Below are 25,422 nucleotides of genomic sequence, written 5' to 3'. Positions count from 1 at the left end.
GCAGTTAAAACAATTGGGAATAATTTTGAGTTGGGAAAATGGTTGGTGTGGATAAAAGAACATTCTGATCTGCCCTGTTAGTCCTCCTAATTGTCACACTCTCCCTTTAAAATAAAATGTCAAAGAAAAGCTACATACAACAGTGTAGATTTATTTACTAATTTATTGCATTTAGATCCTACATGAGTTCTTTCCTACTTTTATCCCCATAACAGAAACTGTGAGAAATAGATTGGCGCAGTCATCCAGCAATCATCTCTTGCAGCAGGAATCACGAACGATCGCTAGAATTTTCATTCTAATCTTAAGTCTGGGCTTAATACTGTATGTTACATGTAGAAGTGCTGTAATCAAGCTTTGTAAAGGCTGGGATTTATAATGTAAGTAGGCAAGATTGTGTTGGACTCAAGGACCACTCTTTTGCATGTAGTTAGCCGCAGAGGGCTTTGGGGATTGGAAATGTTTGAGTGGGATGCCAAAGCCAGATGGAAAGAGCATGTGTTGGGATCTTGCGTCACTTTCCCTTGGAAGGTTAACATTTCTGGGAAATGACTGGTCTGGGATTATCATGTTCTTTAAACACTCCAGGTTTTAGGAAGGGAAAATATTTTTATTAAAGGATTGAATGCCTTAGGTTCTTCCTGATCGCTTCCCCTTTTGCTCTAAATGTCTTCATTCTCCCACCCCCAAATTTCTAATCACAGATGTTGGGAATCAATATGGGGTAACCCTTTATTTTTGCAGACTTGATTTTTTTTCCATCTGCAATTTTAATTTCAAATTGATTTACTCAGTGTTCTTTCCATGTCATAATTTGTGTTTTGTTAGTCCCTAACTTAGGATCATAGTGTCCTAAGACAGTTGGATGGCTAATTCTCCATGGATATCGAAGAGCCAAAGGTTTTCTCATGAATTGGAACTTCTTATAGTGAATTAATTTCATTCATTCATTCATTCATATATATATATATATATATGTGTGTGTGTGTGTGTGTGTGTGTGTGTGTGTGTCACAACTTAGAGATGAACAAACAGCAAGAAAATCATAGAGCAGTAAGGCAGTGAGGGATGATAGGAATTGTATTTAACAGAACTTTTATTTCACTAGAAAGTCTTTATTTTATTTCATCTCTGTTGTTTGGTTTGGCTGTTTGTTAATTAATTTGGCTGGATATTGATATTTTGATTTATTATTGTAACCTAGGTATTGTAGTATTTTAAAATAATATTTTTATTTTATAAACAAGATGGATAATCCTTCTGTGGCCAGTATCTTACCCTGAAGTAAATAAACACAGGGTTGAACCTTGATGCACAATATATTGTAGGAAGAATATTTGTCATATCTGCATGCTTTTATAATTCACACTACTTCCCCAGAGCTATATTCACCTTTACTGATAGAATTTCGAGACATTTCTTTATCAAGTCAGCAGTCAGACCAGAATAGTGTATGAATGTATAAAAAAACACATTTTACTGGATAGGTTTATTGGTTCATCACCTGGCAGTAGTGTTCCAAAACTGAGGGTTTTTTTTTTTTTTTTTACTGAGGATGTAATTAACTGAACCTAGTGATTTTACATGTGCGATGTATAGGGAAACTGCCTTTAAGGCATCAGATAATTTGTCTAGCCCTATATTGTTGATTAACTAGTAAATAAGAAATAATAGCAGCTTTGCTAACCATCAGAAAAATAAAACAAGTCCATATTGAGCCAATATCTTTATTAGGTGAACTAGAAATTTTATAGAACAGTTGCAAACATTCAAGTTTCCATGAATACCTTAGCAAACAAGTTGATTAAATACTCAATGTCCAGAGATGCCAATTTGATTTTATGAGATACAGAAGTATTAACAGGTTGCACTCTCCTAAAACTCTCTGGGGAAAAAAAAAGAAGCACATGGTTGTTGGTTCTCCATCTAAATTCCAGATGTAACACTGGAACTCCTTTGTGAGGTGGCATAGATCCTTTGGTAGATGAAAAACTGGCAGTGGATCCAGGGTCTCAGAGTTTTTTTCTATTATCTTCACCCAAGTCAAGATGTGAAGATGTGAGAAGTCAGGCCTGGGATGCTGTATGTGCAACATAGTATAAGGTATGATTCACTGCATGTGCTCAGCTATGGAGCTATGTGTTCATAACTGGCATGTATCTGGAATTAGCAAGCCAGCCAATGATGAGGCAGTGTTGAGTGAATAATGAGTTGCCCAGAGTAAAATAATAGCAGGAACTAAATATGAGATATTGTCTTGGGATTGATGGTCTCTTATCAGAAGAGATGCCAGAATATGAAGATCCTGAACTTTGATAAAATATCCCGGCTCAAACTGGTTCTTCGTTCCTCCATACAATGGACACAGTAGCGCAGGAAATTGGCTGTTGATACCTGACTTAATTTTTACAGCTATTCTATGGCAGGAACTTATTCTTAACATTTCTGTTGAAGGGTAATGTAGTGCAGTGGTTGTGCATGTAAAATAGTTACATTCCTGGCATCTCCAGTTAAGAGAGTCAGATAATAGGGATACAAAGGACTAAGGCTTGAAACCTTATGGATTACTTGAATTCCAATTGATACAAATTAATGCTATTATAATGGAAGCAAAAGAGCAGGCAGGAGAAACAGAGAGAATTAGGTGGTTTGCAGTGGTTTGGATGAGAGGTTTCTTCTTGAGAAGAAACAATAATGTCTCTTAAGCCAAGGGTATTTACATCTTTTTAGCTGTTGAAACAGTATGTGGAATTAGTAATTTGGTTTACTTGGAGACCAGCACAAGAAGTAATAGTAGGTTGTTAATGTATAGTCAGAAACGATTGATATTCTAATAATTCTCTTTGTTTAATAATCTGGAGTATGAATATGGGTTTGTCAAGCACTTGGTAGGTGACATATATCACAAGTGGGATGCATTTGGCTTTGTAAATTATGTGCGTTAAAAACCCAACGTTATGTTTTCTCCTATTGGACAGTACAGAATCCCAGAACCATCTGCATGCTCTAGGGCAGGTTTTTCAACCATACGCCACAGAACCCTGGGGTTCTACAAGAACTTGATAGGGTTCTGTGAGAGACTAAGGGAAAAGAAAAAAAGTCACTCGAACACAGGCCATTTTCTGTGTTGCTAGAGCTTTGCCTCTTGATGAGGTTCTGAGGATTTTTTTTTTTTTAACAAACAGGTTCCAAGCCTGAAAAAGTTTGAAAATTCCTGCTCTAGGGTTTTTCTTTAACTGAGGAGAGATCCTGGTTCAAAAGTTTTATGCTTTATGAATTCCTTTAAAATCATCTACGTTGAAGTTGCTTAAGAAATACAAAGACCATCATTTAAGATAGCATGAGGTCTGATTCAAGCATGTAGTAGCATTGTATGTGGGGAAGGCAGTATTTAAAACTTGTTGAATGGAGGTAGATGCATTTTTTGCAAAATGTTCATCTTCTGGTCTTCTATTTTTTTTCCTGCAACTTTGGACTTCTGCCTCTTGCTTTTGGGATTTTAAAACTTTGGTCTACCACCAAAAATTGCTGCATCATGACCCCTTAAACACTAACATAGTTATTGATGGATTGTGGCTACTTTTTGAGATTCATCTTTCCAAAAATATAAACTAACATTTAAAGTGTTAATTTAGCACCTTCTATTTCATACAGTTTTGTAGCATCTTTGCAACATGGTTGACAAGGTAGCCAAGGTATTCTTGAAGGATTGTAGCTTATTGATGGCACAAGTATTTTGAACAAAGATGATCTTCAGGTAGAACTGAAAAAGATCAGGTCTGAAAATCTGAAGGGTTGCTAAGTTACGGAGAAAAGACAATACTGGTTTAGAGGACAGACATATGAAAATAAAGGTATTTATCATTCTTGACCCATTATTTGTGTTATCAGTTTTGAATGAAGTCAAGAACGCTTGTGCTGATTTGAAGAGTTTGAATAGTTTATTAAGAAGTGCCTTCCTTTTACTTTTTGCTTCATTCCTGAAAATTTAGTAACATTTTAATGCTCACCCACTGTCTCAGTCTTTGGGGCATTATTTATACCAGCAGAACAGATACTATTAATCTTAAGTTCAGAGATTCTCATTTATTTTTTGTCTTTGATTAAATTAACTATATTTTTATAAAACAAGAAACATAGTTTTGATGTGATATTAATCTTTCTACATACTAGTTTGATCTACAAATTTAAACCATACTCTTTCAATATCAATAGTGATATTCTGTGCATTAATTATTCCTGGGAACTGTTTTGATTTGCTTTGTTTTAAAAAAGCAGTGACTTGTGACTTGTCTCCTAAATTCAAGGAGGTGTGAGCTGAGCATTTGGACTGAAGAATTCTTAAGAAAAGCAAATCACCACAGGAAAACATAGAGACTACATGGAGTGGTTTATTTCCTTCTGAATCAATGATGACTCAGATGTTCTAGTTCTGTGCCCTGCAGTCTTGGTGTGCTAATGTTGAACCATCTGGTACTTAAGTTCAGAGCTAAGATATTAACCATTTACAGATTTGTTCATTCTTTTATGGTAATAGACTTGTCAGTAGTAAAGTTGTTTAACTCCTTGCCACTTTCACTTTTTTCCATTTTCTGAGCTGGTTTTTGTAGTTTCAGGATCTTCATCGTGCAGGCATTCCAGTATTTCAGAAAGTATGAATATTTGTGGGATTTCAAATGGATATTTGAAAAACTTACCAGTGTTAGATTTTTAAATAAATGTTAAGTTAGTTTGATGGGGAGCTTCCACTGTGCATGCATAAAACCATATACTCAGGGTGAACATGGTGAAATTAAATATTAGTTATCAGTGCAGATTTATCCAAGGTATGCTGAATATTTCATGCTGGAAAATTCCATGTATTGTGGCCAAAAGGAAGGCTTGAATGCTTCAGGGTTATTACCATAGCAAGACCCATTCTGGAGTTGGACTACCTCTGGGGCACCTCAAATTGCATTTATGTCTGAAAACCACCAAATTGTCCCATGAAGGAGAGGTTTGGTGTGGTCTGAAGGGGGAATGGAGTGCTCCAAAGGTCTCCAGAATGTTTTCTTCCTGAATTGGCGAGTTTTGCCCATGCCTTAAGTATGTAGTAATTATTTAATAGAATTTATCTTACTGCCTCAGTCGACTAGGATTCTAGGTGATGTACAATATCCAAATTAATTTTTAAAAATTCAATAATATATGATACAATATGATATAATACACTTTAATAATAAATACCTTCTGGCACTGGAAAGTCCCCAGTGATCAGTCCCCAAAAGTGTTCTGAAAGAGTCACATTTTTACCAAGCCTGTTCCAAAAGAGGGAAGCCTCCACATAGAATACCTACCATTGGGCCCACTCCTCTTGCATCTTGTAATAGGAGAGAACCTTCAGCAAACACTCCCAGATCATCTGGATTCAGCAGGCAGAATCTACCTGGGAAAGGTGGCCTCTTAGATACCTGGGCCCTGAACCATATAGGGCATTATAGGTAGTGACCAGACTTTTAAATTCCACTTAAAGATAGGTAACCAGTGCAGTTCCCCCAGCAATGGCAGTACCAAGACTACTGAATAAGCATATAGGATGCTACATTTTGGATCAGCTGCAGTTTCCAGATGTTCTTCCAGGGCAGCCCCATGTAGAGCAAATTGCAGTAATCCAATTGTGAAATGATAAGGGCATGAGTGACTGATCTCACTGCATCCATAAATTGTTTTTATTGTTTTAGAATTGTTCGCCGCCCAGAGTCACTTGATTGAGATGGGCAGCTATAGAAATTTAATACATACATACATACATACATACATACATACATACAGTACATATATAAAATCCTGTGCCAGGTAGGACTGCAGCTAGTGCACTGGCTGAAGTTGAGTAAAGGCCCTCATAGCCACAGTTTCTACCTGCTTTTCTAGCAGGAGCTGTGAATTCAGAAAACAAACAAACAAATTTGGACCAGCTCTCTCCAAGGGAGCATGACCCCATCAAGAGTCAAAGTTGGTAGCAGAATTAGTAATCTTCTGAAGTAACAGTCACTCTAACTTGCTTAGTTTCTCTGGGCCTGCTTCTTCCATCTAGGCCCAGACAGCTTCCAGGCACTGGGCCAGAACTACCATTCCCCTTCATTTGGCCCACTGTGGAGCATATTGATGATATGTCATCCTGAACCATCGGATAATCTCTCCCAGCAGCCTCATGTAGATGTTAAACAGGGTTGGAGATAGTACCAAGTCCTGGGACACTCCAGTGGAGAGCCCAGGGCCTGACCTCTCCCCTCCTGTCACCACCAGTTGGACCACTCACCAGGTAGAAGTGAAACCATTGCAGTTTCCAGCCCACACAATCTGTCTGGAAGGATCCTGCAGTCAGCAGTATTGAAAGCCAGTGAAAGGTCCAATAGAACAAGGATGGCCATGCTCCCATCACTTAGGTCCCATCACATGTTATCCATGAAAGTTTCTGTCTTGTGCCCAGGCCTGCCATGGTGTGATGGAATGGAATTATGAAGGCCAGACTCAGGGAGAAAAACATTTTCTTTCATCTTCTGAAGCGAGAGGGAAAGATAAGAGGATGAGACTGGCACCTCCCTGAGGAATTCACAATGTTGTGGCTGGCATTACTTGGGAACTGGGGTTTCAGTCTGGGAAGATTCTTGCTAGAGGTTGTAGCTAATAAACATTGCTGGACTGAATTTACATGGTCTCTTGGAGTTCCTTGGGCTAGGCCTGACACATGGGTCTTTATAACTTATCCTTCAGAGCTCTTCGTAATTATCTCCCCGCTACTTTCTCAACTATCTTCCTCAAGGATTGGAGTAGGATGGTAGCTATCCAGCAGTGTTGGATCTAGGGCTGGGCTTTGAGGAGGGGGTACATCAGGATCTTTTTGAAAACTTATTTAATTTCTTCTCTCAAATGAGTTGACTTATCCAACTCCCTGTTCTCTGCCTGGCTGCCTTAATGAACCAGATGGGGCAGTCCAGTCAACACATGGCAGAGCTAATATCACAAAGAACCCTGTCCACTTCCTTGATAACGAGGTTCAGAAACATCCCAAATAACATTGCAAGATGTAGCCTTTGTCATCTCATCAGATTCTGTCCATCTGCCTTCTAGCTTGGAGTGAATATGAGTGAATTTATCCCAAAAATGCTCAGTCTTCACATCCTTCCCTAATAAGGACCAGGACACTCTAAATAATGCAGTTTGCTGACATTCTGCATATTTAGTAAGGGCAGAAAAGTAAGCCAGATTTACTGCCCTTAGCACCACAGAGTTGGCTTGAATCTGCACTCTTCCCTGTCTCTGTTTGTACTTGCTTCTCATTTTCTGCCAGTGTTGCTTCAACCATCTCTTTACCTATTTCATTTCAGAAAACCAAAGAGCCACCCATGATCAGTGGGTGAGAGAGGTCTCTTGGAGTCAGTAGCATTCGGGTCATCTCCATATTCCAGAGGCAAACAAGGTGTCCAGCAGAACAGTCTTCCAAGTTACTGTGATATCCCCAAAGTTGGATATATCTGTTGCTTGGGGCAGGCCATCCTTTTCAGCCCTTCTTCCCTGCAAGAGGTTGGTGGATCTGGTTAACCCATTCCTCATGTGGAGCTATATCTTGAGCAATCTGGATTTGTCCTAAAAGAGATATAGAGAATTCAGTTAGAAGAATATTGAATACAATGTATTGTGCTAAACAGAGTAATATAACTCCTTCTCCATTGAAGGAAGCTGTTGTCCCCACCCTACATCTTCTGACTGCTGAGCTTCAGCCACCCTTCCTGATCTTCTAAAAGGAATGCTGGCCTGGCAGCTTTGCATTTTCCTACAGAAGCCCAGACAAATTGGGTGTGACTGAAACAGACAAGAGTTCTGTCAGTTTCCCCTTCTCTTTGGTGTAAGCAATGCAAAGGGCAAGGCTGCTTGGGTTTTTAAAAATGTCTTTCTCTTTTGTTGTGGAAGGGGGATGAAGGGAATGTTGTTGTTGCAGAAGCTGTGGTAGCTTGGAAAGGAGCAGTCATTATCATTGCTTGTTCTCAGTGTTTCTGATTCGGCAGAAATGAAGATGATTTGGGGTTATTTGTCCTGTTGATCTGAAGTTTAAGTACATGTAGGAGTGTAATAGCCAAATTACCTTCCCAGTATTATATTTTATCTAACTACTAGAAAATATACTAGAACTCACATTTTCCCTCTCAAGGGAATAAGCAGTTTTGAAATAGGAGGGAATAGTGCTATGTGGCTGTATTGTAAGATATATTGATACTTGCCCAAATGTGAACGCCTGGAGTTGCTTATTCTGTTACCTGAAAGTTTATATTTATTTATTATATTTTGAATTTAGACACTGCCCATCTCATGAGGAAGTGACTCTGGGTGCTTTACAATAAAACAACAAATAAGTATTAATTGAAATAAAACAGTAAAGTATAAAACAGTATAAAAATACAGTAAAACCAAACACATACATAAATAATAGTATCTTCCAAGATGCTGGTAATTGAAAAGATGTTAACATATAGGAGTATCTTCTAGGTACTAGCTACCCCCAGGGTTCGTTGCCCCTTTTCTCGCCCCATGCCAGTTGGCAGAGCCAGGTCTTGACTGCTTTCCAGAAGGGCAGGAGAGTTGGGGCCTGCCTCACCTCTGGGGGAAAGGTATTCCATAGGGCGGGGGCCACGGCAGAGAAGGCTCTCCTTCTGGACCCCACCAGTTGACATTCTTTCATCGATGGGGTCCGCAGCATACCCTCTCTGGGTATGACTGAGTGGGATGGGTCGATATAATGGGGGTGAGATGGTCCCTCAGGTAACCCGTTGCTAAGGTTCATCTAGGTATTCCAAATTATTTTTCAGTTGTATATAATAATTGGGTTCTGTCAATTCATGCCTCCTTGCTTCCTAGAAATAGTCACGAACTACTTGAATGCCTTTCTTTCTTAAATTTCTAATGTGGAGAAGCTGCTTTGGAGATTTCAGAATTAAATTATTAACACTGGTTAAGGTGTAATATATTAAGTTTGAAGAAATACGTATGGGACGTGCAAAATAGGTATACTGCGCCTTGACACTTGGCTTCGCACAGCAGAGACAGTGTGTTCCGCCTTGTGAAGCATTGATAAAGAGCTGATCTGCTGATCTGGCAACCCCCCAATCCTGAAATAAAGTGGATTGTGCTCATGCCTTCTTCAGAAAGCATTTTGGTCAAGGGTAAATAGTGTAGTTGCTCTACTACTTAAGTGAGAGGACCCTTCATAGTTTTACTTCAAGCTGCTGCTCTGCTTCTTTGGTGTTCCACATACCTCCATTAGGTATATTAATTTAGTGGAATGGTATCACAGATTTACCTGGACCCACAAAGGGGTAAGCAAGTAGGATGTAAGGTATTGGTAGGTACCAAATATCTACAAAGCGTGTGGTATAGTCAGGAGTAAGCAGCTTCCTTCTTTGCCATTTGATGCTGTACTTTAATTTTTTGGCTTTCCAAAGTCCATGGAGGCATAATAGCATTAGAATGGGCAATGTCATATATTTGCCATGAATTTGGTGTGTTTGTGTTAAAGAGAGATTAAAAAGACAAAATGGGTCTTGGAGCTTCAGAAAATCATTTTGATGTAAAACTCTACCAAGATGGGAAAATTGGCCCAATTTCTAGGATGCTCCTTAAAATTACCCCCACCCATTCCAAGCAACTAATAAGGGGCAAAAATACTGACCTTGCCCTGTCTGCGGGAGCTTTGGAGGCTGTAAAAGAACTTACTGGAATTTAAGAAACTTAATGAACTCAATAAAGATTCAGTCTGCATTTTGTTCTTGGGCAAAGAGTACAGTCAACTTTTGATTGGCATGCTAGAGCTGTGCTCCAGAAAGTAAGCCAGGGCAGGATAAAGGAAGTGGATAGGGCCAAGAAAAAAAAAATACAGTTCAATTTCAATGTATGTATTAATTTATTAAATACATTGAATATATTAGCTCCTCATGTATTTAATAAGTTCTCCTTTTGTTGCAAAAGATCTCTGCAAGCTACACTTAATGCTTTGGCAGCCTTGTATGGCTGTGAAATTCAGGTGGTAGATATTGGTTGTAAAGAGGGATAAATAACTGGACCAGAAATAAGAGGTGAACCAGCAGTAATTGCTATGGACATTGTATTTGCCCAGTAAAATAATATTGATAGTGTTCTGCTATGTCTGTCTGGTCATGTATAAGGAAGGGTTGATTGACTCCAATATAAAACAATAGGTGACTAAATCTTTTCTCTTTGAAGTAAATAAAAATCCAGGAGAATGAATGATAAAAACACTTCTGTACTAATGCCAAGAAGGATCAACTGAAGACAGTAAACAGGGTGTCTATTTCTTATTAAGCAAATAAAAAGTCAGCTGTTTAAGATCTTGTTATGAAATGCCTTTGCTACAAATTTTCCGCTACTTTCTGGAGCCACTCTTGCATGTAACCCAAACACCTTTAGTAAGGCTGTAATTATCTACTGTTGCCTAGGCTTCCAGGTGTAGTAAAACACATCTCTATGCATAGCCAAAACTATATGATATTAATTTTAAGAAACCTGATCTAAAGCCAGATGGTTAATGAGAATTCAGGCTAGGATTAGGGTTAGGGTGCCTGTGGAGAAGATTCCAAGACTGATCAAGAAGTGTTGAAAGGAAAAGCATGTTTATTGTCCAGATGTCCTCAAAACCTTTCAAGGGTACCTTCTGCTTGGAAGTTGCCTTTTCTCTGCTGAACCAGTTATTGTGTTGTCTTTTAACTTGGGTGCCAGATTTACAAGGTGACTCGAAAAATGAAGGAATTATAATTAAAATAAAATAGCATAGGCAAGCACAGTGACTTCTAGTTCTTGAAACAGAATGATCAAATGAGAATTAGAGGTAAAACCAGCAATAAACTAGCAAGTAAATTATTTAAACCATTGAGAATTATTTACATACAAGCATCTGAGAGTCCTACTTGGAGTTGGGGAAGGTTGGGGAAAATGGAAGTATTCAAAATTCTCCAATTCTTCCTAAATTTTTCATTTTTTCCCTTGTGCCTTACAACTTCTAAACCTTGTGAGCTTCTTTTCTAAGGGAGCTTCATGTGGCAGACCCTCATCCTTGTACAAGTCTGTTTGGCGTCAGAGGGGTGTAACACTGGAAGAGATGTCTCATAAGCTCATTGCTAATGAGGTTCACATGGCAAAAAATAGTAACGTAAAAAAAATGATACTTAAAAAAAAAAAACTAGGAAGCTCAGCTGAAATATTCCAAGTACTGAAGTTCTTTTCTCTGTACTTAAAATGTATTTGGGCTAAATAGATCCTCCATAACTGTTGTGTTTTCACAACAGTAGACATGTTTGCTTTAAAGCTACAGTGCAGACAAGTGCTACACTATTAATTTTTTTTGTTGGAATTTAATTGAAGTATTGCATGGCCCTAATATCTGTATTCTCTGTCATGCATAGGAGTTTGTTGTTTTGCTTTTGCAGGAAGATTTGCTTAATGGAACATGACTCTGGAACAGAATATTAGTTTGAAAAAAAATCAGAATTTTCAGGTTTCTTGGGGAAGATCTCCTGGTATCTGATATATCTGGCTAGAGATATACATTATTCCCCTTTTCACAGAAATGCCACTCTTGATTCAAAGAAAAGTCAAGATTCTAGTCAACATAAAATTTATGGTTTCCCCCCTTCCCATTTCTTTCTGTTTTTATTAGTGCAATAGTAGCATTTTGTTGAAAATATTTCTTTCATATGAGGAAATGTCTCATAAAAAAGTCTGCTACTACGATGCATGAATGAAGAACAAAAAAAAAAAATCTGCTTCCTTAAGATTGTACAGAATTAATTTGATTAAATTAATGATTGATTAAAATGTCTATAAACATATTATAGCCCTAATGGTCAAGATTTGTGGTGTATACTCTAGTTCCTTTACCAGGTTGGTCTGTTCCAGATGTCTCCAAGAACTAAAGCCAATGTGTAGGGTAAGACCAAATAGGCAGTGATAGAACAAAATTAAATTTGATTGAAATTTAAATTTAGTGTCACATTACAAATTCCAATTTGGAAGAAACTTTTGGAATTGTACTAGAGGCTTAAGTTCTGTACCTTGTCCAAGAGAGGCAAAACTAGCAGGATTGTAGAGTCATAGAATGTAAGGGCTGGAAGGGATAATTCAAGTCTAACTTCCTGTCCACTGGAGAAATTGACTATTACAATATCCTTGACAGATGGCCATCCTGCCTCTGTTTGTCAGACATCTCTGACAAAGGAGAGTCTACAACCCTCCCAAAGTGGTCTGTCTATACTTTCTGTTAGAAAAAATATTTCCTGATGCCCAACCAAAATCTCCTTTTGTGAATTTAAGCACATTGTTTCTGATTCCATCTTCTCTAACAACTCAGAACAATTCTACCCATCTTTACATGACAGCCCTTCAGGTGCTTGAAGACAGCTATCATATCTCCTTTACTTTCTCCAGATCAAAATATGCAAAGCCTTCAACCATTCCTCATAATTTTTTTTTTGCTTTCACACCCCTTATCTTCTTGATTGATGTCTTTTGGACATGTTTCTTTTTCTCAATAGCCTTCTTAAAACATTGGACCCAGAACTGGATGCAATATTAACTGTGGCCTATCTAATAAGTGTGATCTATCCAATACAGAATAGAGAGACGTTATGAATCCTCTTGATCTAGGAAAAAATGAACGGTGATGTATGAAACTTAGGCAGCAGTAGCCAAAAGAAACATTTTGTGAGATATAGGGTGAGTAATTATGTTAGAAAACAAGGCTAGAAATTGAGAGAGAAAGATGTTAAAAAAGGATAGTGGGTAGAGAAAATGGGCAGAGACGGAGAACTGCAGAATTTATATTGATCTGAAATAATCAGCCAGATCTTTGATTTCAAGCCTTTTGTCTACTCTAATTGCCCAACCCCACTTGCAGAATAAGATTTAACAATAAGCCTAAAAGAATTTTCAGAGCATTATATGCTATGGAAGAACTTTTATACAGGCTTTTTACAGTAAGACCCACCTGCTCAGCATTTTTCATAACTTTTTTATTATGCAGTAAATTTTTCCTGGCAAATTCTTGGTAACTCTGTAGGTCAAGGTCTTTGTTGTTCAGAACTGGGTTCCTTCCAGGATATGTGGGAATCTTAATCACTGTACAGAAAAATCCTTTTGTGGCATTTTTTCTTTTTAAATTGAACTTTAGATGAAAGTTTAAAATAGTTTGGCTGCCTTCTGTATCCTATCTTTATTTTTTTGCTTAATATGGAACTATGAGTATGGGTGACTTCTGAATAAATCACCATTCATAGTATCCCTTCCATCATTATGGGTTTCAGATGTGCTGAATTTCATCTTCCAGAATCTTCATCCAGATTGACCAACACTGACTGGGAGCGCCTGAATGAGTCCAGAAAATCTGCCTATGTAGGGCTTGCTGTGACATCACAAACCAGATTCTGCTGTTATAGTTACCAAATAGCATTGGAATCCTGCATAAATATTGTAGAAGTGACTTCCAAGTCTGAGTTTAGTTGGAAGATACAGGAATAATGCTATTGTTGCTGTTTCTACAGAGGTCTAAAGTAAGGGAGCATTTTGCTTTTAAATTATTGGAGAAGATAATATTGAAAGGGGCTGAAGTAATATGTTAGCTATTGAAATACACTTTGCAGAAGTGAAAGATCTAAGTTCTTTCTGTGGTATAGTAATTGTTACACCGTTTTTTGTAACTGTGCATTACAAAAGATTTAGGCACAAAGAAATTCTGAATAGCTGTTTGAAAGTTCCTACATATCATGATTATTAAACTGGGATTTAACCTTTGTTCTTTCTGTTGTTGTTATCTCCATTTATTAGGTTCCACAGCAACTCTGCAGAGGAAGTAAAATTGAGCTGAATTAGGTATTTTGCTTACTCTGTGTATGCATATAAAAGGGAGGGAGAGAGAAAAGCTTTATTTTTCTAGCAATTTATATTATGTAACAACTCATGTGTACATTATAATTATTTATAACAATCATTTAAGCTGTCTGCTATGTGATACCTGTCATCAGAATCCATATTTCAATTTTTTTTCTTAAACATTTCACTGGAATTTTACAGTATTTTTATCCATTATTTCCAGAAAACTGCATGTTATTGCTTTTTAGCTTTTCTGTTCATCTTCCCTGCCTCTTAAATTATTAAACTATTTCTTGAATGGAATCTTATTAGAATATACATTCAAAACAGTATGTTAATGGTTATAATGTTAAGAATAATTACAAAAATTCATTTGTTTATTGTTGAGTATCTTGGGAAACTAAACTTTCTGAGAGTTGCACCAATGTTAAGTTGCTGGAGAAACTGCTGTTTGATGTGCATGCACTGTGTGTGTATGTTTGTGTGTGTGCGGGTGGGTGGGTGTGTCTCTTAGTGGATCAGAGTTCCTAAGGCCACCAGTAAAGTTATAATTTTTATTTACTATTATACTTTCACTGTTTCTAGCTGGGATCATAATGAATGTTGACAGTCTAGAGGGCAGAACCAAACAGTAGTAATTTGGGGATTTATATGCGCTCTTTGGCTACATCTTGCTACCTGCAGTCGAGGTCAGACTTGGATGATCAGTTAATGCTCTTCCATGCGGTTGGCAGGGCAATATGTAATAAGAACCTGCAAGTTCTTGGTTTCTTAGGATTAACTGTATGGGTTTTTCCAGGGAGAAAGTATCTACGATGACTGTTTTGCACACCCTGTAGAATATATCCTACAATTATGCACTTCAGTAGTTAGTCAGCAGCATTGTCTGGATGTGTGCTGTTAGTGACATCACTAAATAACTATTTCTTGCAAAGTTTTGTTGTTGTTGCCAGTGTGATTTAAGAGTTCTTTACTTTTACAGTCTATGTAAAATGTAAGTCCCCAGAGGAAGGTGATTTATTATGACTGCAGTTTGTGCTTGATCACTAGAATGGAATTCCATGAAAAAGTATTGACCCCTTTCAGATTTTCTGAGTGTTTGCATTCCTTTGCTACTGAACGTTATCAAAGCTTCATGTGGGTCCTACAAATACATAAAAGGAACTAGAGGGAAGAAACGGCACTAATGTTTGGAGCTTGTTTCGTTTATTTCATAAAGAAAGTCATCCAACATGCGATATGACAATGTGAAAAATTAATATCTCCTGGTTGTACCACTTTTAGCCATAATAAATGTTATCACTTAAATTCTACAAAGAAATAGAAGTCAAAATGTAAGCCTAATAATAAAACTGAAAGTCTAGGAAACCTATGGAGATGTGATCTCATGACAAATGAAGCATATTAATGTAAGGTATGAATCTGGAGTGATCTCTGCCAACCAATGAAAATCAGAATATACATACGCATATGCGTGCACACATCTGGCTATTTCTGTTCATTTTAATTCATTTTATTTTAGTAATTTCTAAATAGTTGGATTCACTTAATTTTCAAAAAGCTGTTCCAAAGAAAGATAGCCTTTCATCTCAAACCTGTCCTTTTTAGATGCAAGAATCCTATGAAATATATTATTCTGTTTCTTTTGTTTGCTAAGCAAAACCAGTTACCACTCAGGAGAATTGCAAAAAAAATCTTAACCAAGAGACAGATTTTGAAGAAGGAAATTGTGTGGTAGGAGTATGACAGTAGGAAATAGAATATGAAATCACATAGGAGAGTAATGCTAACATCACAAATTGGCACTAATGTATGCATTTTTATCTGTGAGATTTGCTGTTAACATTTGCATTTATTCAAAATGTTTAAGGTTATCTTTACCCTGTCTCACTTTCCTCCTCTTCCTCCTTTTGTCTTGCAGTTAGGTCTTAGAACACAACTAACACATTCCCCAAGTGAAAAATTTGTCATGCTTTTGGAGTTACTGAATATTTTTTCAAGTATAAATATTGAATTTAGTATGTGCATTCTCAAATGTAGACTTAATTGTGAAATATTTACAATAGATCCACCCTCTGTGTGTGTGTGTACATGCATGCCTGCACACATGTATGATTAATGTTGACAAATGGAGCTCAACATTCTTTGACAACACTGGTAAAAATTCATTAAATGCTTGGGTCAGTTTTCTAAAAGTCCATGCCTCAGGTAGTCCTCAGCTATGATGAGGTGAAATGCTATGTTGCAATTTCCCCCTTCTTAATTTAATGAGGTCAATGTATTCTTACCAGTTTGTAGATAAATTGTGATCCTACTGTATGTATAATGGGAAAACCATGCATATAAAATGCTAGGATTAAAGTTGCCTACCAACCATTATTGAAATGTATTAGAGGTTCATTTTGTAAGAAAAAGATATACATTTTTTTAAAAAAATCATAACAACAGTATTTCTAAATACAACAGCTTTAAAACCCCTTTTACCTGAATTTTATACTCTGATTTTTTTTAGAGACATTTTATATTTGTGAGAAACTTTTCTTCATTATTTGCACAAAATGTATTAATTTGCTGTTTGAGGTCACTACGAAGCCAACTATATTTTCAGGTGTTTGCAAGTAACTTTGCAGTGCTTAGGACAGACTTTTAATAGGCTAGATAATCAAAATGACCATTATGGTTGATGGTGAGCCCCAATTCAGGTATGGAGCTGCCACACAGAAATAATTATTTAGCCTTGATTTGGGAAAAGTGAATTTGTTTAAACGAAATTGGAAGATTGAGGCAAGGTGGAATGATAGTTATCTTAGGACAGGAGTCAGTTGAGCATTTGGCTGGTTGCCATGAATGCAGATTATGAACAAAAGCAATAATTTTCTGGATTGTTCCCACAAGCATAATGTACCATTTGGCTTACCACTGCAAAATGTTTTTAAAATATGGCTGGGGAAATGGCAAATGTTAGTTTGTGGTTCTGTCAAAGATTTCAGACACATTTACAGCATAGCCTGAGTTTACCTCATAAACATCCTGGAAAACAAAAAGCTGAAAAACACATGTTATATACAGTATAGTACATACACTCTGTTTATAGATCTAGCAGGAAATGTACTAGATATCTAGCAAGCTGGTGTATATGGTTGGAAATATATTTAGGCCAAAGCAGATTTAATGATATTCAAGCATCCATAGCTGGTTGAAATATGGCTTAAAATATATTTTCATTTTTTGTGATTTATGCTACTGTAGACTTTTCTGAATGTTTCAAACGTGGTACATACAATATTTCTATAATCCTTACAAAATATAAACTAAGAGTTTTATCTTTTTCTAAAATTTCATTTTTTGCCCTGCTTCTTTTCCAAGTATGTAGCCATTGCAGTGAGACTGCATGGCATATTTGAGATGTCTTTAATGGCAGACATGCAGTTTGTACTGGAGACCAAATTCCTATTTCAGTGTGTAACATTACAGCACCAGGCTCCTAATGAGGGATCTATTACTTTCCAGTTCCATGAATTTTCCCCTACTTTGTTGTGATATTGCAAGGAAATTTGATAGAGAAATGAGCACAGATAGAACTCTTACCTGATGTATAAACAGTATGTTAGCCTTAGAGTAAACAAAAGATAATTTATTGTAAATCTTACATTATTCTTTTCATTGTTTTATTTCTGTGGATAAGGAACATTTATGTATAAGGCCTTTCCTGTTGTCGTATATTTTGTCTTACCAAAAGTGGTATGTTTTGTTTTAAACTTGCATTGCTTATTGTTCACTTCCAACATGTTGCTCAAATGATAGATACTAACTCAAAAACTGGACTATTGTACTCTTATGTAATGGGCTTATTCTGCAGCGAATCACCTTGCATTAATTTTTGTGGAAAGTGTCCTCTAGTATGTGGCTAGTAAGCAATACTTATTATTTTATACATTTGACAAAGTTCTTCACTAAAGGCTTCTATAAACATCATAGTTGTGATTTAAGAGAATAGAATCTGAAATAAGGGACTGGCAAGATGTTTAGGCTCTGGGCATTCTCTACAATTTTTTAAAAAGTGGCTTAAATTTCAAGAAGTTCCCAAATATTGCACAAGTTTCATTGGTCTCACTGACAGCCTGTGTGAGCCTATCTTGCCACATCTAGTTGAGAACGCTGAAATCTCATAAGAATTTTTTTTTACAAAAATCATAATGGGAGGCTGAATTTAGGGTGCAATAGATGTCCTTGATCCTGCTAATACTCTGTTGCCAATTGCTTCTCTAATTGTTTGCAATGAATTTAGAGCAAGAATAAATGTGTAGTTTACAAACAGAATGAAGGATGGGATTTTGCAAGGATCTGTACTGGTATTCTTGTTTCTTTAAATATGTTTATAATTGATCTGGGAGTAAGATTAAAGGGAATCACGTTTTCAAATGACAGCAAATTATACAGGCTTAGCATACTTAAGAGTTCCAGAACTGAGTCACTGGATGAAAATATGCCAGGTATAATTAACAGAAATAAATGTAAAGAGATGGACATTGAGACATTTCCTGCTAACTTCACATAGCTGAGCCGTTGGTGACCAACCAAGAAAACATTTATGGGGCCAAGATGGATAACTTCATTACAGTTCCAAGGTGCAGGGAAAGGTCAGTTCCATTGGACTGAAAAATAAAGTGGCCATTAAGTTTGCTAAAGCCTCCCCACATCAAAAGAGATTTTGAAGTATAAGAAAGATAACCAGAAGGCCAGAGCAGATCCCCTAAAAGGAGAGATGACATCACTGGGGCTTTTTCCTTAGAATGAAAATGATGACCAGCTAGAACATTTAAGACTGTGAAAGAGGGTTCAATATCTTTGTTCCTCCTTTGCAAGTTCTTTGTATTTTCCTTCTGCGCTACCATCCTTTTCCAGCAGAGAGAAAGGCAGGGCGTTTGAACTGTATTGAATCAAGCTGGGGCAGTCTTCAGGAATATAGCAAACTCAGCATGAGCTACCTTTATTTACATGGGCCTGTTTTAATGTTCCTCGTGTGATATTACACTGTAATATATGCTAGTTCACTTCTTTTATTTAAGGGTTTAAAATACTATCCTTTTCCCTTCTCTACCCAAATTCAAGTATTCCCTAATCGGTAAGTTAATGTTTATTCTAAGGCTCTTTGTGTACAGCTCGCTATAGAAAACCAGCATATAAATAAACTAATTAAATAAATATGAGTGGAGGTTTATAAACGGGTAAAAAAATCACCAGCCACAATATCCTCCCCCTTCCCTTTCTTATGCCAGTCCAAAATCATGGCTGCCTATTATCTTCTACTAATGGAAGTTGAAATATTCCAGTGAAACTGATTGGTAAGATGTTCAATACAGTCTTGAAAAGCATTTGCTTACACAGCCTGTAAATATACAGAGTTCACTGTCCCAAGATGTCCTGGTGACCAATACAAAACATCTTTGGATGTTTTAAAGAGGTTTCAATTATGCATCCATGATCAGAAACAGTGTAGCTTTGAATATTGGGTATGAGGGAGCAATAATTGCATGTGGGAATTTCATAACATCTTCCTTATACTTTAATTAGGAAATTATAGGTAGGGCAGGTACTATGAAGTGAGCCTCCATTCCAGTTGTTCGGGTGTGGAATATAATCCCTCTTTGCCTTTCCTGCCCACAGCTGCAAACTGGCCCAGGGACAATCTCAAAACTGCATTCTGTCTTCTGATAGTTTGCCAGAATGTCAATGGATGGCCCACATTTGGTGGACTAGTCTTTGCCCAAGAAAACTGCCATAAACCCATGGAGTTTCTGTTGAGCTCCCCGAATCTTCTCTAATGACTCTCAGACATTTTCACTTGCTACTTGAAGTTCTTTCAATTCCTACGTTAGGAGCTGGGCATGGTATTTTTTTATCTTTCTTCTCCATCCCTCTTTTCTGTGAAAAGTTTTTTTCTAGTGCTCTGGCCTTTGGTTTTTAAATCGTTACCGTTAGAAATTGTAGTTTATAGGAAATGTTCTCAATGAATACATATTGCTCAATGATCTACAGCAAGAAATGTCATGTACATACGTTAAAAGGAATGAAATCATTGTGACCTGTGTCCTCTGCATTTTCATAATCAGGAAATGTTTTACCTGTATATATACTCTTTTAATGTTTAGCCTCAAGCATGTAGAAGAAGAAACTGATTTTTTAAAAAGTATTGTATGGAGCACAGAAAGCATTAATTTGCTATTTTAAAAGGAAAAAATAAGCACACAACACAAAATAAAAATGAAGCTGCACATTTATAGCTACAGGCTTATAATACCTTGGGTTTTGGTTTTTTTTTTGCTTTATGAGCTTCTCTAAATAATTTCTTGGCTAGTTGATTGTGGTATTTGGAACTGACATGGGCAGCAGCTGGCTTGTAGCATTTAAATAATTGATGCTTATCCATTTTATTCTCCCCTTCCCTTCCCAGTGCTCTCTAATATCTAGTCATCATATTGAAATCAGGCTCTAGCGTTTACTGGTACACTTTCTGATTATCACACCTTGGTGATATGAGAAAGGGTAACTGACACTTTTGTATCCTGCTTGGAACTCTCCAGATAAAATTGGCTGGCTGCTCTTGGAATTAGAGTGTACTGGATTTTGGTCTGAATGGACAAAACAGCTGATTCAGCTTATTTTTAACTCACCTGATAGCCATAGGTCACAAAAAAAAAAAAAAAAAGAATTTCATGCAGGTAGGCAGGAAGATGATGCTCGGACATTTCATCTTCTCTCTGCTTGTCTGGCATTTGGGAAAATTTGTGCAAAGTCACAGGAGAGGAGGAAGGTGCTTTTGTGCATGTCACAATGTGTGCAAGCTATCAAGATGATAGGAATTCAGTAGAGGCCCAATGGGTTCTGTGTAAACTGCTGTTGCACCCATGCTTGGTTGTCACTTGCAAGTTCTTCTTTCCATATATGATTTGGAACTTAATCCTCAATTCCCATAGTTTGGGAATAGGGCGGGGAGGAAAACCCTAATAACAAAATGATGCAGAAAGTAGAAAGGAGAGGAAGGGAAAGGAATAAAGGAATAAAGATAAAAGGAAGGTGGCATCTAGGTAAGCAATGCAAAAAGAAAGAAAGGAAAGAAAGAAAGAAAGAAAGAAAGAAAGAAAGAAAGAAAGAGAGAGAGAGAGAGGAAGGAAGGAAGGAAGGAAGGAAGGAAGGAAGGAAAGAGAAAGAAAGAAAAAGAAAAAGAAAAAGAAAAAGAAAAAGAGAAAAAAGATAAGTGCATTACTGGATTACTAGCCTATTGTAAACTTATCTTTATGTTTGAATCAAGCTTTTCTTTACTCTGATGGTTCTTTTCTCTCCCCTCATGAACTCCCAGTCCAGAAAGAAATGCTCTGTTATATTTCTAGAAAATTTATTTGTGTGCTTCAAAATGTCCTGTAGATGAGTTCTTCAAGGAGCCGTAAAATGCTAGTGCCAAGGGTGTGCCTGATTCCAAATAGGAATCGGAGAGAAAATAATTTGGTTCGCATTTCAGTTTGGATTTATCTAACTATTACTGTCTCAGTGCGTGAACTAAAATATAAATAACTTTTGGTATTCTGACCTTTCTGAATTTTAAGATGAGGTTTTCAGAGCAAAAAATATGTGTATAATACACACACACACACACACACACACACACACACACTCTCTCTCTATATATATTTCAGGGAAAGGTGTATATTAAGTACATGCAGTAGAAAAGTACATTCAAAGAAAACTTGCATCAAAATGCATGGTATAAAAATGATTAATACAAATATGATTCTGTGGAGAAATGTTTGAGTCTTTGTACTGATTATGCCATTTTTAAAAAAACTGATACAGAAATACATGAAACAGTTGTCAAAAAAACCAAATGAATATTAAATTGACAATTATTGATTTCAAACACATACAGCAAACCCTGGTGCTTTATTTTAACTTTAAATAAAAATAAAGAAAGTATTACTTGCTTTTGAATTAGTAATAGTAATTTCTTTATCAACATGAAATTTCTTAATGTTTTCAGGGCTGAATTTGGAATGCAACTGACAAGATATGAAATATCTTACGATGCCTAAAAGGAAAAAAGGGAATTTGAAAAGCATTAGACTGAGGAATCATTGATATTTCAGGTATCACATTTTTCTTGTTACTGTTTTTTTTTAATTTGATGCTCTGTTCTCATCCTTAATATGATCATTATAACTTTGTGATATAAACATGTCTACCACACATAATTATTATAAAGTATTTCAACTTTTATTTGTGTATTTTTAAAATGTGGTTATATTTCATTATACATATATATTTAAAAATTGATCATTGGAGAAGTTGCTCTATTTCTCCATTTTCTCCTGCTCTTAGTTAACTGGTTGAAACATTATTACACTGATATTCCTGATGTCAATTTAGTCATGACATGGCGGGAAGGTACATTTAAGTAGGTGACATCTGTTTTTCTGTTCTCCTGAGCACAGTTAGCTCTTCCTCTCCTTTTAAAACCGAACTAGCGTGAAAGCAGCTTCAAAGGGCTTTGTCAGTGGTGCAGCCACAAGTTTAGGCTTATCTTCCTGGTGAAGTCCAACATAATTCTTAAGAATGGCTTTTCTTCTAACATCAGCAAGTGTTTTAACACTGACACTACACTCCTGCACATATTCATCTGAGAGAAAATTGCACCGAACTAAATAAAAAATATTTCTGGATAATAAGATGCTGCATCCTTGCTGCTTTCTGGTTTGGAAGGGATCGTCGTTTATTCTTAACCCATAAGCTTTTCATTGTCTGTATACTTTATTTCAATGATTTAAAGCATATTTTAAAAATAAAACCAAGATGGTATGTGAAAAGCCTTAAATCACAAGACTTAATAAAGACCATGGTGAATCAAAAGTAGCAGTTAAAACCAAAGAGCAGCAGATACTCAGGGGACCCAGGGGAATCTTAACTCCATTGTAGACCAAGAGTAAATAGGACTGAAATGGTAGGGCACCTGGCTGCTGTCACTTGGGATAGACTGGTATTTCTCAACCTCAGCAATTTTAAGATGTGTGAACTTTAACAGATCTTAAAGTTGCCAAGGCTGAGAGACACTGTTCTAGAGAAAATTTGCTGCATTCATTCATTACCTTGAAATGCTAATTACATACTTCAGTACGCCATGTGTATTATTCTGAGCCCAAGATTCTGTCATCATTCTTGTTACAATTTGAGATAGGAATGGGTAACTTAGCTGCAGTAGAGTGGAACAGTAATGTGATTAGGACGTGGAAGGTTTTTAGCCCTTTTTTCTCTTTTGAAGGGATTTTTAAAAAACTTTAGAGGTGTAGCAAACCTTTGTTAAACAAGTTGGTACCATTAGTTTAACTTTCATTGACCTGCCAAAAGCAAATTACTTCTCTATTGTTTCCAAGAAAATTATACATATGTGTCCATATAGTCATCAATGACTGAATTTAACTTTAAGGAGACTTTACCAAACCCTTAAAATAAAATGTTAAATTAAAATAACTTCTTGCTTAAAATTAATAAGCATCCATTTCCTTTATATTTTTTCAGCAAAAATTAAATGAGCTCCAAGTGGGGAGTCAGACTTTCTGCCTTTTAAAAAAGATATACCCCAATTAAGATAGCTCAAATGCTTGGGCATATCTGCCTTCCCCTGACAAACTGTCCCTTGTTGGCAACCCTATATTGCTATTATGTTATCTTTTATTGTTGCTTGTCTAATAAGTTTTGTGAACCCAGCCAGCTTTGGCTTATTCAGTGAACCATGGTATAGCACAATATGTGAACCAGCCATTGATGCTAGCGTGGAAAGTGATAGTAGCAATACAAGAAGTGAAGAACTTGGTAAGTTTGTTGTTTAGCTATTTCTTATTTTCTTTATTAATATACAGCCAGACTCCATATGGATTCATTGTTGAGTTTAGTTAAGAGAACTGTAAATTGCCCTTTGAGCAATAGTACCTTAGATGAGCAAGTTCTGATTCTTTTCCAGCCTGCTGACTTGCACATTTATCTATTGAGGTGCATCTTCTGGGTGTCTTTTAGCATTTGGAGACTTCCATTTAAATGCATTCTATCATAAGAGGGATGCAAGGGGGGAGTCAGAAAAATAAAAAAATTGGGAAAAGACTACTTTTTAAGACCTTGAACAAATTAGGAAGCTAATGACTAAGACATCCAAGTGATACCTTCTGAGTTTCACATGCTGAAGAAAAATAGCCAAGTCCTGATCATCTTTCTTTCCCTTAGGTTTCAGTAAATAAAAGTTAAGTATCTTTCTTATAAACATTGGCACTTCATAGTCTATTCTTGCTGATAGTAACAGAGAAGAACCCAGCTTTTCCTAATTTGGTTCTCTCCAAGCTTCCTGAGGAACGTGAAGGTTGTAATCCCATAATATTTGGAGACTCCAGGTTAGGAAGGACTGAAATTACTGACAATTTATTAAATCCCAGGAAGGTTATGACAGCACATTAGCAAGAATGAATTTTCTGATCCCACTGGAGATCAGAATCCATCCTGTCAAAACTGTAAAAATGTGAAGTCTTTGTGACTACCTCAATCTGACCATGTTGTTTTCTTGGCAGAAATGATTTTTTTCCCATTCTGGCCAATTCTTGAGGGAAACTGTGGTTTCTACACCATACTTACCATTCACAAACCAGGAAGCATCAAGTCCACAAATGATAGATTTTCCTTTCTGCCTTATTCTTCAAAAAACAAATTGGGGTCTGTCATTTACCTCTACTCACTTCCTTTGTGAAGTTTATACCTGTTGCTTGACTTGACCTCCCTTGACTTTTTGTATCTTGGCTCTAGAAATATTGCCAGAAGTAGAAAGAGAATCTTTTGTTAAAACCCTGCCAGCTCCTTTCTCAATGTCGTACAGTTTGTTCTGTTACAAGAATGAGCCAGTTCAGTGATTCAGTGAACACATAGCTGTAAACCTGCAGATTCAGAAAAGTTGGGGGGCGGGGGGGTTTGAGGGGTTTGATAAAAAGCTCTAGGGAAAGTGGGGAGGAAAGTCACCTGTATTTGCCAGCTGGACATTTTTCTTATGTTGGGTTTGACACATTTTCAACTCACGGTGGCATGGAGGAACTGGAAATCATGCATATATTCAAAATCAAATTCAAAGTACATTAATAGGTCACAAACTAAACTTGCAATTTGGATGCTTTCCACAGTTTAATATGTATCAGTGGGCCCTCTTGAACGGGATAATCCAGGCTGAAATAACCTCTCAGATTGTATTCCAAAGAAAGATAACATCATTTTAGAACTAATCAGTCAAAAACGTTTGCAAAAGTAACTGTAGGGAAGCTACTGTTGAATAGTTGGGAGGCCTAAGGCCTGATACAACTAAGCTTTAGGACCTTTTGTTAAATTGAACTAGACAAAATTACAATTTGAGAGCCAGTGTGGTATATTGGTTAAGGCACCAGGAGAATGTGAGTTCTAGTCCTACCTTAGGCACCAAGCCAACTGGATGAC

General features: G+C 36.8%; 1 protein-coding gene across 7 annotated transcripts in view; it reads left to right on the top strand.

Annotated features, from left to right (window-relative positions):
- The window catches only part of ZHX3 (zinc fingers and homeoboxes 3), a 47,220-nt gene that overhangs the window by 3,980 nt on the left and 17,818 nt on the right, over window positions 1-25,422 (top strand). For 4 of the 7 annotated variants that reach the window (XR_015798315.1, XM_025167987.2, XM_025167984.2 and 1 more), the window contains exons 2-3: window positions 7,368-7,563; window positions 21,947-22,052. The gene's annotated coding sequence lies outside the window, so the exon portion shown is untranslated. The remainder of the gene's footprint in view (window positions 1-7,367; window positions 7,564-21,946; window positions 22,053-25,422) is intronic. The other 3 variants (XM_088153129.1, XM_025167985.2, XM_025167986.2) reach the window with 1 other exon arrangement.

Source organism: Python bivittatus, unplaced genomic scaffold, assembly GCF_059951505.1.
Source record: "Python bivittatus isolate LINGU-HERP-01145 unplaced genomic scaffold, Pbiv_v1 ctg000700_np1212, whole genome shotgun sequence".
In the NCBI taxonomy this organism is placed as follows: domain Eukaryota; kingdom Metazoa; phylum Chordata; class Lepidosauria; order Squamata; family Pythonidae; genus Python; species Python bivittatus.
The sequence above is the reverse complement of the archived record's forward strand: the minus strand, read 5'-3'. Positions and strand labels throughout refer to the sequence as shown.